Below are 17,948 nucleotides of genomic sequence, written 5' to 3'. Positions count from 1 at the left end.
TGAAAAGGTGGAGATAACTAGTTTAGCTACTCATAGTAACATTGTTCTTGAAATACATAAAATAGAAATTTAACACAAACTCAGAAAGAGAAATATTACAATAATTTTTATTTCGTAAGAAAACTGAAGGGAATGATCGATGTCTTCAGCTTCCTCAAAATCCTGTATTTATTGCCGAAGTTCCACTCGTTTCACCGAGAAACTTCAGGGAATCTTACAGCTGTCTTTAATTTTTGTATGCCATTATTGATGGCATCTTTTGCTAGTGGGAGAGTCATATGCCCGATGACATCTTTTACTAGTGGAGGAGTCACATGCTTGACTTTTTCTTTTGGATTTATTCTCCTCACATGCCTTCTTTATTGTTGTCGGGGCATATTTTGTTTTTTGCAGTGGGCCCCTGGGAAAACGCGGTTTTGGTGGTCCTTGTCCACCTTTGCTTGTCTCGAAAAAATCTTTTCGATCCGTTCGGGGTTTGAAGGTTTTTTCGAATTCTGGCTCCTTCTGGTTTGGACATTTTGGGCAGATATTCTTTGACCATCTTCCGATATGAGTCATGTTACAAAATTTTTCGGCGAGTTTCTTTACTCCCCGTCAGCTTGTTGTTCCACAAAAAGTTCCTCTTCTTTTCGAAGAGTTTTTCCACAAAAGCCGTAGTTTTTCCTGTTATTGTGTTTAACAGGAATGATCTGTTCACATAATTTTGATAAAATTTGAACGAAAACTTGACCTTATCCATCTCGGTGAGACAAACCCAAATACCTCATGCCCTTCTGGTTGAAATTTCATTTTCTCCAAAAGTGGACACCAATGATATTTTTTCAGATATAAGATCCTTGATAAATCTTTGATTATTCATGTCAGGTCTCCTTAGCTTGATGAAATGAAAGGGCTCGTGTGATCCTTTTCCTGTTGGTTCTGGAGCTGCACTAAAGAAGTATAACTCGAGCACATCTCCTCTGGACAAATGATCATTATTTTCTCATGTTTCTTGGACTGCTTCCTGAATCCATTTTGGTAGTTGTGATATTTCTTGGAAGCCTGGTGAAGTTGTATAAACTGAGGCTAGAGCCCCAAATTCATACCATAGCTTTACATCCTTAGGATTGACATTGTTTTTTAGTCAAACCCTTGGATATATTCCTGCAACATCAACCCTGCAAGTGATCGGGTTGATTTCACTTCTTGTGCTTAATTTCTCCCATCTTTGTTGATAAACCTGAAATGGAGAAATTACAGTTGGGTTAGTATCGATCTTAGATTTGCCCTTGTCGGTGTGGGGCCTAAGATTGATCTCTTTCTCTTTTATCCCAGAGGCGGAGGGTTGACTTGATGAGTTATCATCATCAATTGTTGCTTTATCTAGATCATCAAAAGCTGATGATAGATTAGCGCTTGTTTCTTGAGTATTAGAATCCTCAACATATTGTTTTACAACCGGTGGCTGTATTTCTTGTTCTTGTAAAACCAATGGTTTTAACATTTCTTGTTTTTTAGAAACCAGTGGTTTTTCTATGGCACGCATAATTGGCCCTTGAATAGCAACCCATAGTTGAGTTTGAGCTTGCATACATCCTGTGATTCGATTGGATACTTTGATCCGATCAGCTTGTTGTAACATGCCCGCCATATCGGCACTTAGGACAAGCTGGTTGAACTCGGTTTGAATCAGCCCAAGGTGTTCCCTGAGATGCCTCTGCATTTTCATGATGGAATCTACGTCACTTCCTTCCATCTCTTGTTAAGAAATCTGCAAGAATATTTTTATGAGATTTAATAATAACAATATCAAAAATATAATTTTGACATAAAGCTTGCCATCTTAATAACCTAGCTTTCTCAGGTTTAGATTCAATCTTATTTCTTAAGAAAGCTTTTACCTGAGTGTTATCAACCTTCAAAGTGAATTTTTTAGCAAGTAAAAATAATGGCCATTTTTTGAAAGCCCTTTTAACTGCATAAAATTTCTTCTCGTTGATATGTCATCTGATAGCTTCAGATTCTGAAAAAAGACCGCTACAGTATCTGCATGGTATTTTTCCATCCGGAGTGATCTTAGTAAGCACTGTTGCCCACCATTCATCACTAGCATCCGTAAATAACACCAGATCATCTTCATCCGCGTTTATAGTCATTTTTGGAAGATTCTTACATATCTCCTTTAATTGGTTCACCCCTTTAGTATGGTAATCGGTCCATATAAACCTTGCATCCTTTTTTAACAAAGGGCTGAACACCTTTCTGTACATTGCCAGATTGTTTATGAACATTCCTGCAAAATTAGCTACTCCTAGAAAACTTTGGAGTTGTTTTACATCTTTGAGTTTATCTGGAAAATTCTTTACTTTTTCCACAATATGGGGTTGTAGAATTATTCCAGTTTCATCAATCTCAATCCTAAGGAATTCAATTTTTCTTGTTGTTATGACTGCTTTATTTTCAGATAAAACCAGTCTTTTTTGTTTACAAATTTTAGAGAAAATCTCTAAATGTTTAACATGTTCATCTATGTTTTTTGATGCTATAAGAATATCATCAATATAAACAAACATGAAGTTGAAATAATCTTTAAAAAGATTATCCATTTTTATTTTTGAAATATTTGGGGTGCATTAGTCAATCCCATAGGCATAACTTCCCAGATATAATGTCCTTGTGGTGTAGAGAAGACTGTGAATTTTTTACTGCCTTTTTCCATTCGAATCTGGTAGAATCCAGACTTACAATCAAATTTTGAGAACACTTTAGCATTTCGTACACAACTAATTAGATGTTCTCTACTGGGTATAAAGTACCCATCAAACTCCAGGATTTTATTAATACCTTGTGAAACGACCCTAACTCTATAATAAATAAATATGCGGAAATTTTTTTTTTTTTATACTACTAAATAAAATATGTACATATATGCTCATACATATATGCACAGAATAAAATATTTAAAATAAATACATGACTAAATAAATAAACAATTAAATACTTAAGTAAAATGCATTCTTTAAAATAAATAAATATCAGAGTCAACCCTATAATTAAAAATATACTGCATAAATAAAATGAATAAAAAGTGTGCATGCACTAAAAATATTTAATAAAATATTCAAAAACCTCAACCCTCGAAAATATTTAAAATGTATCATAAAACAACATGTATGGTGACTCAGAAGCTGTCACGGTCACGGGGCCACTGCTACATGTCTGCTCATACGTCCTCGCCTCCGGTGGGTACAATGTCATCCCCAACGTACTCACCTGCGCCATACCAGTGTAGTGAGCCTAGAGGCCCAACATGCTAACATAGCAAGGGTTTAAAATAATTTAAATCAATTTAATACTAATACATACATATACATGAATGAGCATGCTTAAAAATTTCATAACATAACTTACTTAAATAAACATAAATAACATAATACATAACAATATTGAGCAATTCATTTTCTAACATAGCATGGTTGTATCCGTAGTGTAACCTTAAATCATACATTAAATACTGATCAGCGTGGAAACCTACGTACGTGGCCGGTGACGAATCACCTCTTAAATTGGCAGTAAACTGCCCTTCAATCATATGGGGACAAGTCCCCCTTAAATTGTCACACTACTTCAACTTCCAACATAAAATATTTTTATTGCTCAACTTAAACATTAAATCATGCATAAAATATTATTTCATGAATGCATGTACTTGAATAAAATGTGTGTCCTTCATATATATTTAATTTAATTTTCTTACTGACATATAAATATTAAAATAACTTAAATGCATAAAAATAATTAAATATATATTCAGGACACATGCATATTTTCTCATGGATGGTTCTGGACTGCTGGCCCTAATACTCAATCCCATTAACTTAAATCTGGCCCATTAACATTCTTAAGCCCAATATCTTAAACTTTAAGCCCAATTAATTATTCTAAGCCCAATTAAAACATTTCTGGCCCAATAACAACCTATTCTGGCCCAATGGGCCCAAAAGCCCAAAGGCTGGCCCAATAACTTCCATGGGCCCCCAAGGCCCATAAAAATTAATTGACTCACTTAATTAATTTAATTAAGCCCAAAATAATTAAACTCAACCCAAAATAATTAAATGGAGCCCAAATAAATTTTGAGATTTAATTAGGCCCATTAAACACTTAATTAAACTTAAAACTTAAAAATAAAAATACCCGAGCCCGACTAACTTGACCCGGACCCGGACCAACTAACATAACCCATGACTTACTGCCCCGACCCGGATCCACAGACCCGACCCGGATCCACTCTCCAAAACCCCAAACCCGTAGCCCCTCCTTCCCTCCCCCTTCTCTTCTCGGCTGTGCGGGCAGCAGGCTTTGTGGCCTGTTGCCGGCCAGCTCCGGTCACTCCCTGGCCGGAGAAACAACCCCACTAGCTAGCCCACCTCTAGACCTTTCCAACAAGCTAAGAACCAGCCCAAACGGTGGTCCGAGGAAAGAGAACGAAGCCTTACAACTTGCTGTATTTTCCAGCTCGCGTCCAGCCTGCGCGGCTTCCGTAAATCTAATCGTTCTCCCTACTCCGGCCATATTTTTCAGTGAAACCACTTCTCAATCCTAGCCAACATCTAGGAGGTTCAAACCCTTTAGACCTCACACCAAACCGTGGCCTGAAGAGGGAGAACGAAGACTTCTACCACAGAACCCAAATCTGTGCGAATTGATGCACAGAAAAGAATAACTTTGTTTCAGACCACTCATGGCTCATACCACCCAAGTTATTCGACCCTAGGGACCTTAAGACAACCATGAACCTTGCCCAGCAGCCATACACGAGCCATGCTTGAAGAAATTGTGAGATGAATGAGCAAACACATGAACAAGGTGCAAACAATAAAGCCAAAACATTTTCTGAAAAAATAATAAGAAGTTTCGATGCATACACTTCACCTACATAATACATACTGATATGATGTTAAAAATAAAGAGAAAATCATGCCTTTCACCGTAGAAGTCGATTAGAATGCACGTAGGACGTTTCCGGGACGACGGGGCGACGAAAACGAGCTTTGGACCTTCAAAAGTGTGGCTATGGTGTTCTTCCTTGGCTTGCTAGGTGAAGAAAATGACTATGGAGGTGGATTGGGGTGTCGGCTGAGGAGTGATGGAGGCGTGTGTGTGTGTGGGGTTTGGGGTAGATTAGGTTTTGATTTTTGTTGTGTTAATTAAAAAAATATAGGTTAATTAAATAAAGATAAAAGGTTTTAAATATCAAATATACAACTTAAACTCCTAATTAAAAATTTAAAATCTGATAACTAAAAATAAAATCTCGAAATTATAGTTTAAGGGAATTTTAAAAGTGATTAAAAGTCATTATCTTGGCTAATTTTGGATAAAAAGGACTCCTAAAATTATATAAAATCAAATACTAAAAATTTTGAGATAATAAAACTCAAAATAATATTTTAAGGCTCTAAAAAGGTTCATAAAATAATTTGGGTGGAAAGTTGTCATCTCGTCCGTCCACGGTCCCGTCTACGCGATCAAATAATAAAAATACTAAAAATCATAAAAATCACTAATTATGGGTTAAATGCTTAAAAATAAATTAAATCATGCACAAATAATTCACATAATTATTTAACCCATAAATCATAAATTTAAATAATTAAATATCCTAATTATGCAGGCGGATTTACGTATTTAAAAATACCGGGTGTTACAATTCTCCCCCCCCTTAAATTGAATTTCGTCCTCGAAATTAAAGTACTTACCTGAACAACTCCGGGTAGCGAGTCCTCATATCCTCCTCGGTCTCCCAAGTGGCTTCCTCCTCCGAGTGATTCAGCCACTGGACTCTGACCATCGGTATGACCCGCGTCCTAAGCCTCCGCTCCTCCGTAGCCAAGATCCGCACTGGTCTCTCCTCGTACACAAGATCTGGTGGCAACTGTAAGGGCTCGAAATCCAACACATGCGACGGGTTGGAGACATATCTTCGAAGCATGGATACATGGAAAACGTTGTGCACTGCCGCTAGCCCTGGAGGTAGAGCTAAACGATAGGCCAACGTGCCAACTCGCTCCAAGATCTCGAATGGCCCTATATACCTCGGATTAAGCTTGCCTCTTCGTCCAAAACGCGCTACTCCCTTCATAGGTGACACCTTCAAGAATACGTGATCACCTACAGCGAACTCCAAATCTCGTCGTCTGGCATCTGCATAACTCTTCTGCCGACTCTGCGCAGTCCTCATCCTATCTCGAATCTGCGTCACAATGTCAGCTGTCTGCTGCACAATCTCAGGACCCAGCAAAATCCGCTCACCAACCTCATCCCAATGCACCGGAGATCGGCATCTCCTCCCATAAAGTGCTGCATAAGGAGCCATACCTATAGACGACTGAAAGCTGTTGTTATAGGTAAACTCCACTAATGGCAGTCTAGTCTCCCAAGATCCTCGAAAATCGATGACACAAGCTCTCAGAAGATCCTCGAGAACCTGGATCACTCTCTCGGACTGACCATCTGTCTGGGGATGAAATGCTGTACTGAACAAAAGTCTAGTCCCCAAAGCTGTGTGCAGACTCTTCCAAAACGCTGAGGTGAATCTCGGATCTCTGTCTGACACAATAGACACTGGTATTCCATGCAGTCTAACAATCTCTCTGATGTAAAGCTCTGCATACTGTATCAAAGTATAAGTAGTCCTTACCGGCAAGAAATGAGCTGACTTGGTGAGTCTATCCACAATCACCCAAATCGCTGTACACCCTCTGGTACTCCTCGGTAAGCCAACCACAAAGTCCATCGTAATATTCTCCCATTTCCATTCCGGAATAGGGAGAGGTCTAAGAAGTCCTGCTGGACGCTGATGCTCTGCTTTGACTTGCTGACAAGTCAAGCACTCTGACACCACTCTCCCGATGTCACTATTCATCCCTGGCCACCAATACAATAGCTGCAAATCTTTATACATCTTCGTACTTCCGGGGTGAATGGAGTACGGAGATGCGTGAGCCTCTGTCAAAATCTCAGCTCGCAGCTGATCGACGTTCGGTACCCACACCCTCCCACGATACTGAACGATGCCATCCTCCACTGTATACAAGAGATTACCTCTAGCCTCATCTCTCTGTCTCCATCGCTGTAACTCCTCATCAGTGGACTGTCCCTCTCTAATCCGATCTCGCAGAACTGGCTGCACCGTCAACACTGACAAGCTCGGTGCATGGCCACTCGGATAACACTCCAATCCAAATCTCTGAATCTCGGTCTGTAGTGGTAACTGCACAGTCAAACATGATACCACTGATGACTTCCGACTCAAAGCATCGGCCACTACATTAGCCTTACCCGGATGGTAGCTAATGTCACAATCATAGTCCTTCACCAATTCCAACCATCTGCGCTGTCTCATGTTCAACTCCTTCTGTGTGAAGAAGTACTTGAGACTCTTGTGGTCTGTGAAAATCTTGCACTTCTCGCCATACAGATAGTGCCTCCAGATTTTCAAAGCGAAAACCACTGCTGCTAACTCCAAGTCATGCGTCGGGTAATTCTGCTCGTGAATCTTTAGCTGCCTCGACGCATACGCAATAACCTTACCACACTGCATAAGCACTGCGCCTAAACCCAGTTTAGACGCGTCGGTGTACACCACTAACTCCTCGTGTGGTACTGTCATCGCTAACACTGGTGCAGTAGTGAGTGCTTCCTTCAACTGATCGAAGCTCCTCTGACAGTCTGAACTCCAGATAAACTTCGCATTCTTCTTGGTCAAGGAAGTCAAGGGTACTGCAATAGAGGAAAAACCCTTGATGAACTTCCTATAATACCCTGCCAAACCCAAGAAACTGCGAATCTCTGAAGCATTCTTCGGAATACCCCAATTCTGCACTGCCTCAACCTTAGACTGATCAACTGCAATCCCATCTCTCGAAATAGTGTGGCCAAGAAATGCCACCTGCTCAAGCCAAAACTCGCACTTGCTGAACTTGGCATACAAACGATGCTCCCTCAAGGTCTGCAAGGCCGTCTGAAGCTGCTGTCTATGCTCCTCAATGCTCCTAGAATAGATCAAGATATCATCAATAAAGACTATGATGAACTGATCTAAATACGGCTGAAAGACTCGGTTCATGAGATCCATGAAAATCGCTGGAGCATTGGTCATCCCAAAGGGCATCACTAAGAACTCGTAATGCCCATATCGTGTCCTGAAAGCAGTATTGGACACATCTGCATCTCTAACACGCAACTGATGATAACCAGATCGCAGATCGATCTTGGAGAACACTGATGCTCCCTGCAACTGGTCAAACAAATCCTCTATCCTCGGCAATGGATACTTGTTCTTCACTGTGACCCTGTTAAGCTCTCGGTAATCAATGCACAGTCTCATACTGCCATCCTTCTTCTTCACAAACAACACCGGAGCTCCCCAAGGAGAAAAGCTAGGTCGAACAAAGCCTTTCTCTAACAACTCCTGAATCTGCTCCTTCAACTCTTTCATCTCGGTAGGAGCAAGCCTGTACGGTGCCTTAGAGATAGGCACGGTGTCTGGCACTAAATCGATACTGAACTCCACCTCTCTCACTGGTGGAATTCCAGCAACATCCTCCGGAAAGACATCCGGAAAGTCACGAACCACCTCTATCTCTGATAATGATCTGCTAGATGGCTCTGTAGTCGTGACAATACTCGCTAGAAACCCCTGGCAACCCCGTCTCAACAACTTCCTCGCCTGAATAAGAGATATCACCTGAGGAAAATCACTGCTCTGAGATGCATGAAAAGTGAACGGGTCGCCTACTGCAGGTCTCACTGACACTGATCTCCGACGAAAATCAATCGAAGCTCCATTGACTGTCAACCAGTCCATACCCAAAATGAGATCAAAACCACTCAAAGGCAAAACTACTACATCTGCTCGAATGGAATGTCCCTGCAGCTCTAACTCCAGTCCTCGAATAACCTTCGAGGTAGAAATAATCTGCCCTGACGGCATAGTAACATTATACCCACTGTCGCTACTCTCAGGTGTGATGCCTACCCGCCTGATAAACTCCAGGGAGATAAACGAATGCGTAGCCCCTGAATCTAGCAACGCAAACGTGGAGTTGTCTCCAACTAGAATTCTCCCTGCACGCAGAAAATTCCCAACAGTTTCATATCACTACTTAATCTTCCCCAACGAGTCACTACAAATTCCTAACTCTAATCATAAGTAAAACATGCTTCCTATTCTAACATGCAGTTAAATAACCCAAATAACAAGAATTCCAAATTAAAGACTAAATTTTCAACCAAAGGAAAAATTATTAAAACACTAGGGATAGGATGTACCGGTGATCAAGGAGGTGTCTGGATCTACCTCCTCAGCTTGCATCACGAACACCCTACCAGCGGTGTTCTTCTTCCTGGGGCAGTTAGCTATCTGATGCCCCGGCTCTCTACAGTGGAAGCAAACTCCTGCTCCCAATAGGCAAGGTCCCGAATGCATCTTCTGGCACTTCGGGCAAGTAGGATGAGCTGTGGCATTAGGGGCCCCGCCCCTCGGCTGCTGCGGCCTCTGCTGCTGATTCGGGCCCTTAGCCGGCCCTGTATACTGCTTCTTCGCAGGAGGCTGCGAAGATGGACGCTGGTATGCAGCCTGAAACTGCCTCTTCCCCTGCTGCTCCCTCTGGATCTCTCTCCGACCCTCCTCGGAACGCAAGGCTCTACTCACTGCAGACTCGTATGTAAGGACATCTGCCATACGCACATCATGCCTGATCTCAGCCTTCAGGCCCTCCACAAACTGTCGCATCTTCTCCTGCGGACTGTCCGCAATCATGGGCACAAAGTGACAGCCCCTCTCAAACTGGCTCACATACTCCACAACAGACCTGTCCCCCTGACGGAGACTCATGAACTCACGGATCATGCGGCTGCGCACATCCTCAGTAAAATACTTGGCGTAGAAGATACGCTTAAACTCCGTCCACGTCAGTGTGGGCAAGTGAACTCCCCTAGCTGCACCCTCCCACCATAGGGCTGCATCCCCTCTCATCATGTATGTCGCACAGTTCACCCTGTCGGTGTCTGTGATCCCCATGTAATCAAAGATGGACTCAAGAGAGCGAATCCATCCCTCAGCCACCAAAGGATCGGTGGTCCCAATAAACTCCTTAGGCCCCTTCTTCTGGAACCTCTCAGCCACGTCCTCCTCATGGGATAGTCTGGGACGTGCAGCCTGCTGCTCCAACAGAGCAGTAATCCCCGCCATCATCGTAGCACTGGCCTGCTCCAATGCTGTCATAGGGTTCTGCGGAGGTGGCGGTGGAGGTGGAGGTGGAGGTCCCCCACGTCTATTCACTGGTCTGGGAGGCATTACCACATATTTATTTACGTAAATCGCCATGCATAACTAAGTGTTTAAAATTAATGCTAACTTAAATTCTAGAAATTAAATCATGCTATAAACATTTAAAACTTACAGACCGGTAGCGTGGATTTCTGAGCTCGCATAGCAGTAATGACCCCTCCGAGGACCGTGCTCTGATACCAACTGAAACGACCCTAACTCTATAATAAATAAATATGCGGAAATTTTTTTTTTTTATACTACTTAATAAAATATGTACATATATGCCCATACATATATGCACAGAATAAAATATTTAAAATAAATACATGACTAAATAAATAAACAATTAAATACTTAAGTAAAATGCATTCTTTAAAATAAATAAATATCAGAGTCAACCCTATAATTAAAAATATACTGCATAAATAAAATGAATAAAAAGTGTGCATGCACTAAAAATATTTAATAAAATATTCAAAAACCTCAACCCTCGAAAATATTTAAAATGTATCATAAAACAACATGTATGGTGACTCAGAAGCTGTCACGGTCACGGGGCCACTGCTACATGTCTGCTCATACGTCCTCGCCTCCGGTGGGTACAATGTCATCCCCAACGTACTCATCTGCGCCATACCAGTGTAGTGAGCCTAGAGGCCCAACATGCTAACATAGCAAGGGTTTAAAATAATTTAAATCAATTTAATACTAATACATACATATACATGAATGAGCATGCTTAAAAATTTCATAACATAACTTACTTAAATAAACATAAATAACATAATACATAACAATATTGAGCAATTCATTTTCTAACATAGCATGGTTGTATCCGTAGTGTAACCTTAAATCATACATTAAATACTGATCAGCGTGGAAACCTACGTACGTGGCCGGTGACGAATCACCTCTTAAATTGGCAGTAAACTGCCCTTCAATCATATGGGGACAAGTCCCCCTTAAATTGTCACACTACTTCAACTTCCAACATAAAATATTTTTATTGCTCAACTTAAACATTAAATCATGCATAAAATATTATTTCATGAATGCATGTACTTGAATAAAATGTGTGTCCTTCATATATATTTAATTTAATTTTCTTACTAACATATAAATATTAAAATAACTTAAATGCATAAAAATAATTAAATATATATTCAGGACACATGCATATTTTCTCATGGATGGTTCTGGACTGCTGGCCCTAATACTCAATCCCATTAACTTAAATCTGGCCCATTAACATTCTTAAGCCCAATATCTTAAACTTTAAGCCCAATTAATTATTCTAAGCCCAATTAAAACATTTCTGGCCCAATAACAACCTATTCTGGCCCAATGGGCCCAAAAGCCCAAAGGCTGGCCCAATAACTTCCATGGGCCCCCAAGGCCCATAAAAATTAATGGACTCACTTAATTAATTTAATTAAGCCCAAAATAATTAAACTCAACCCAAAATAATTAAATGGAGCCCAAATAAATTTTGAGATTTAATTAGGCCCATTAAACACTTAATTAAACTTAAAACTTAAAAATAAAAATACCCGAGCCCGACTAACTTGACCCGGACCCGGACCAACTAACATAACCCATGACTTACTGCCCCGACCCGGATCCACAGACCCGACCCGGATCCACTCTCCAAAACCCCAAACCCGTAGCCCCTCCTTCCCTCCCCCTTCTCTTCTCGGCTGTGCGGGCAGCAGGCTTTGTGGCCTGTTGCCGGCCAGCTCCGGTCACTCCCTGGCCGGAGAAACAACCCCACTAGCTAGCCCACCTCTAGACCTTTCCAACAAGCTAAGAACCAGCCCAAACGGTGGTCCGAGGAAAGAGAACGAAGCCTTACAACTTGCTGTATTTTCCAGCTCGCGTCCAGCCTGCGCGGCTTCCGTAAATCTAATCGTTCTCCCTACTCCGGCCATATTTTTCAGTGAAACCACTTCTCAATCCTAGCCAACATCTAGGAGGTTCAAACCCTTTAGACCTCACACCAAACCGTGGCCTGAAGAGGGAGAACGAAGACTTCTACCACAGAACCCAAATCTGTGCGAATTGATGCACAGAAAAGAATAACTTTGTTTCAGACCACTCATGGCTCATACCACCCAAGTTATTCGACCCTAGGGACCTTAAGACAACCATGAACCTTGCCCAGCAGCCATACACGAGCCATGCTTGAAGAAATTGTGAGATGAATGAGCAAACACATGAACAAGGTGCAAACAATAAAGCCAAAACATTTTCTGAAAAAATAATAAGAAGTTTCGATGCATACACTTCACCTACATAATACATACTGATATGATGTTAAAAATAAAGAGAAAATCATGCCTTTCACCGTAGAAGTCGATTAGAACGCACGTAGGACGTTTCCGGGACGACGGGGCGACGAAAACGAGCTTTGGACCTTCAAAAGTGTGGCTATGGTGTTCTTCCTTGGCTTGCTAGGTGAAGAAAATGACTATGGAGGTGGATTGGGGTGTCGGCTGAGGAGTGATGGAGGCGTGTGTGTGTGGGGTTTGGGGTAGATTAGGTTTTGATTTTTGTTGTGTTAATTAAAAAAATATAGGTTAATTAAATAAAGATAAAAGGTTTTAAATATCAAATATACAACTTAAACTCCTAATTAAAAATTTAAAATCTGATAACTAAAAATAAAATCTCGAAATTATAGTTTAAGGGAATTTTAAAAGTGATTAAAAGTCATTATCTTGGCTAATTTTGGATAAAAAGGACTCCTAAAATTATATAAAATCAAATACTAAAAATTTTGAGATAATAAAACTCAAAATAATATTTTAAGGCTCTAAAAAGGTTCATAAAATAATTTGGGTGGAAAGTTGTCATCTCGTCCGTCCACGGTCCCGTCTACGCGATCAAATAATAAAAATACTAAAAATCATAAAAATCACTAATTATGGGTTAAATGCTTAAAAATAAATTAAATCATGCACAAATAATTCACATAATTATTTAACCCATAAATCATAAATTTAAATAATTAAATATCCTAATTATGCAGGCGGATTTACGTATTTAAAAATACCGGGTGTTACAATTTATTTGTAACGCCCCACTGTATCAAGACGGGTCTTTTCAGCGTGCTTATGTCCTCACTCACACGCACCCTGGAAAACTTCCCAGGGGGTCACCCATCCTATAATTGCTCCAAGTCAAGCACGCTTAACTTTGGAGTTCTTATGTGATTAGCTTCCGAAAAGAAGATGCACCTTCTTGATATGAGCAGTACATATGAAATCTTTTAATCCCTCCTCAACTATGTAGTCCCATACCTACACAGTCTCAGAATCCCCTCTCATTCCGGCACGGGATCGGTTCATTCATGTCTCCCTCCGCCTAGAAGCCTACCAGGAGCCGCTCATTGTCCGTGCAACCTCTTGGCACCGGCGATCACTCCCTGCCTCTTCAGCCCCGGGCGTCACATGCCCACCAGCTTCCGCTTGGTTCGTCCCCGAACCATACCGTATTAAGAGAGGTCAGCTTTGATACCATTTGTAACGCCCCACTGTATCAAGACGGGTCTTTTCAGCGTGCTTATGTCCTCACTCACACGCACCCTGGAAAACTTCCCAGGGGGTCACCCATCCTATAATTGCTCCAAGTCAAGCACGCTTAACTTTGGAGTTCTTATGTGATTAGCTTCCGAAAAGAAGATGCACCTTCTTGATATGAGCAGTACATATGAAATCTTTTAATCCCTCCTCAACTATGTAGTCCCATACCTACACAGTCTCAGAATCCCCTCTCATTCCGGCACGGGATCGGTTCATTCATGTCTCCCTCCGCCTAGAAGCCTACCAGGAGCCGCTCATTGTCCGTGCAACCTCTTGGCACCGGCGATCACTCCCTGCCTCTTCAGCCCCGGGCGTCACACCTTGGTAGTTAATAACTAACCTGGGTTTTCCTCTTTTTATTTCACCATGATTTCTGACCAGAAAACCTGGGCTGCTATATGGTGAAACTCCTTCTTTGATTAGACCAAGTCCAAATGTTCCTTGATAATCATTCTCATATCCCTTTGATCTGTTATGTTCATTGGGATAGGCTTATATCTGACGAATTCATACTCTTTGCCTTCCTTTAGAGTAAGATTGGCTTTGAGTTGATTTCTATCCCACCATGCCAAATGATGCTAATTGTAACTTTCTTTGAGCCTCTTTTTGACATCTTCAAGGGATACCTTATTTTTTAACTCTATATCTCTGTGATTTAGAGTTACTTTGAGAATCTCCATATCCTCTGTTTGAAGTTCTTGTTATGTTTTTATTTTCAACATGGTTTCTCCAAACCTTCTTGGATCTTTCATTTTGGGTGAAAAAGTTGTTCTTTATCACCATGCTGGCTGCGAAATATTATCGGCAATTGTCGATAAAAAGCAACCTTGAGTCGTTGAACGATAATTTTATGGTCACAAATTATAGTGAACATAAGTCTTCTTGACTCGTTGTCTTGTGTGTACTTCTTAAACATTTGTAAGAAGTTATTTCCTAACAGGATGTCTGCTCCTGTATCATGGAAATATATTGGTGGTGTTTTTATCTTGTACCAGGGTGTTTGACCTGCTCCTCCCATAAGGATCTCTGCTTGTTTTATTCCTTTGCAAAGAATTAAAATTCTTCGAGAGAAATCTCGTCCAGCAATTTTTGGCAATTCTTCTTCACATTATTCAGGGAAGACTCCCCTTTTTGCTGTACAAATTCCTGCTCCCGGGTCAATATAAGCTGCAAAGTATTCAGCCTTATATTGTTCATACAATATACCAATCGGAATGTATATGGAGAAAGGACTTGTCGTTATTTTTTAAAGGGATTACTAAATGGCCCCGCCATTTTTAATAGACTATGTTGTACCTTAGTCATCCGATTAAGACTATTCACCTTTAGTTTTCCTAAGGCTTCAGAAGGTAGAGTATGGTTACTATGCGTTCTAGTAAATCATGTTCATGACTTACTAATTTCAACAATTGCTTCTTCCTCAGTTTGTGAACAGAGTTTTCAAATCTGATTAAGGGATTGTCCCTTATCCAATTGTCTTGGTTTCCATCTCGTAGAATTCTTATTGAATCCTCCAAGTCTTTTTTTTTTGCCATAAACTCTATTCCTTTTTCAAGGCGTTTCCATGGTTTATGGTCCTCCAGATACTCTAGGCCAAGAATGAGCTGATCCACTTCTTTTTCTGGAATTCCACATATTTGAACTTCAAATTCTCCAATATTTATCAATGCTTGGTAAGTTCCTGTTACCTGCTGCTCTAAATAGTAAATCGAGTTACAAAAAAATTGGTTCATGTGACTTGTAATTTCGAATACTATTTTGACTTCTTTTCATCCTTCTGGAGATCTAAGTTTTCCTATTATCGAAAACTCCTTTTTCTTCTGGTGGAATTTCCTGAATAGGAGATTTTTCCCACCTTCAACTTGTCATTCGGTCACCTTGGAAAGATAACCTACGGGGTTCTATTTTAAGATCTCTGTATAGAACCTGTTTATCTTGTATTTGAATGTCTGTTTCTTGAATTAAAGGAAACTCGATTTTTTCCGGGTATATTGCTTGAGCAACTTTCCCAAAGATTTCTGGAATTTCAATAAACTCATTTCTAATAAATAATTCAGAATGATGAGTATTAAAAAGAACATATGAAATTTGATAAGTAATAGAATATGGTCTATTATCTTCCTTCATTAATCTTTTTTCTTGAAGTTTTGATGCAACATCAAAGCTCGACTAAAGTCTCTGTCAGCTAAATTGTAGGCTATTCTTGGATAAATAACTCCTACAATTTTCCCTGCACATAGATTTCTTGAGATCGTACCCAGAACAGCATCTTGGATATTCTCCATTCTTTTATCACATACTACGATATCTATGGGTGAATCTATTCCTTCTTTAAAAGTTGCCTTGATCATTATTTGGATTGCTTCAATATGAATCCAAGACATCGTTCTTGCTACCTTACTTTTTAGCTTCTGCAATTCCTCTCTTACTTCTTCAAAAGGAATTAACTGCATCTCTATTTGATTACTTGTTAACTCTATAGGGATTGCCATTTCTCTTCTGGATACTTTGTAAATCAAATGATGTCTTCTTTGTCTAAGCCCTAGGTTGCCTAAGACTCTTTCTACTCGTCTTGCCGAAAATCCTTGGTACTTTTGTAATGTTGGATTTTCTCTCATAATCCTTTGGTCCATATTATGAGATATCGTGGTTTGACTAAAAAAACCAGCCAAACTCTCATGTGTTTCATGTCGAAACACTTCTTCTTTATTCTGATTCTGATTCTGATTCTGATTCATCTTCATATTCATCTTGGTTAAACAATATCTCTTCTTCGTATATACTTTCATCTGAGGGGATATCCTCAAATTGATATACTTGGACTAGATCTTGAAAGAAGACCGCGTCATCCATATCTGGTGTTGCTTCAAAGAGTTTAACTCTTTTTCTCTCATTTTCTGGACAGTTTGTAGATATATGGCCTCTAGCTCCACATGTCCAACAATTGCAATCCTTGAAACTTTCACTTGCTCTCGTATGAGTTCTTCTAGATGGTGTTCTTCCTCTGCTTTGTGATGAGTTTGTTGCTGGGGATGCTCGTGTAGGTCCACTTCTTCTACCTTATCTATAGGCTCTGGCCTTTTGTTTGGACCAAAATGTTCTTGGTTTCCAAGAACTTTTCATTCTTTTATTGTAGGGATTATTTCTGAATTTCTTCCTCTTAAATCCCTGTGATCTATTCCCTATAACCGTAGGGAGATCATTTTCTCTACAACATAAAGGAGTATGCTTATTAACACCCCTTATTTTCTTGTAATTTTTCTGTAATGCTGTCATATGGCACCATTCCACCAATTTACCTTTCAAAAAGGAGGCGCGTCTTGCCAATGTATCAAGATTACCTGGAACGTATTCTTTTATCAGCATTTCTCTCCAGGGGCATGACATTTTTGCGAAAAATAGCTGAATGACTACATTTTCTTCAACTCCCGAATTTCATCTGTATTTGGTGAATAACATAATATATTCATCAACTAAACAAATATCATGTAACTCGAGGCTATACAAAGCTTGAGTATATCTTCTCTTTTTCTCTGTATCTTGATTATTGAAATAGTCTACCCCTATGAATTGTGCTTTAAAAAGGGTGGTCATTCTTCCTCCAATCTCGCTAAGTGATTCTCCTTCTAAGATTGATTCCTTGGTTTCTGGCATGGTCATTTCCCAAGCTATCTTGACAGATCCCATTAGACTCATTTCCAGAAGTTTGATAAATCCTTTTTTATTGATATCTAAAGTTCCTGCTGCTATTCTAATATCTGATGTCCAATCATCTATAAGATCTTATCTGTTTTTGAAGTCCAGAACATCCAGGTTTAACATAACCCCATAAGGATGTATCGGGTCTAAAACAGTTTTTCCATAAGGAGTTTGATGTATTGGTATATTACTCCTTCTTGATCTGGTTCCGGCTGGATGTGAATTTTATCAAACATGTAACTCACAATGTGGTTCTTCTGTTTTAACCACATATCTAAGGGGATTCCCTATGGGTTGTTCACCCTCAGAGAAATTTATTTTTAGATCTACTACTTTGAGATTCTCAAAAG

This window comes from Henckelia pumila, chromosome 4, assembly GCF_033568475.1.
Source record: "Henckelia pumila isolate YLH828 chromosome 4, ASM3356847v2, whole genome shotgun sequence".
Taxonomy (NCBI): Eukaryota; Viridiplantae; Streptophyta; class Magnoliopsida; order Lamiales; family Gesneriaceae; genus Henckelia; species Henckelia pumila.
This window is presented reverse-complemented; position numbering follows the sequence as displayed.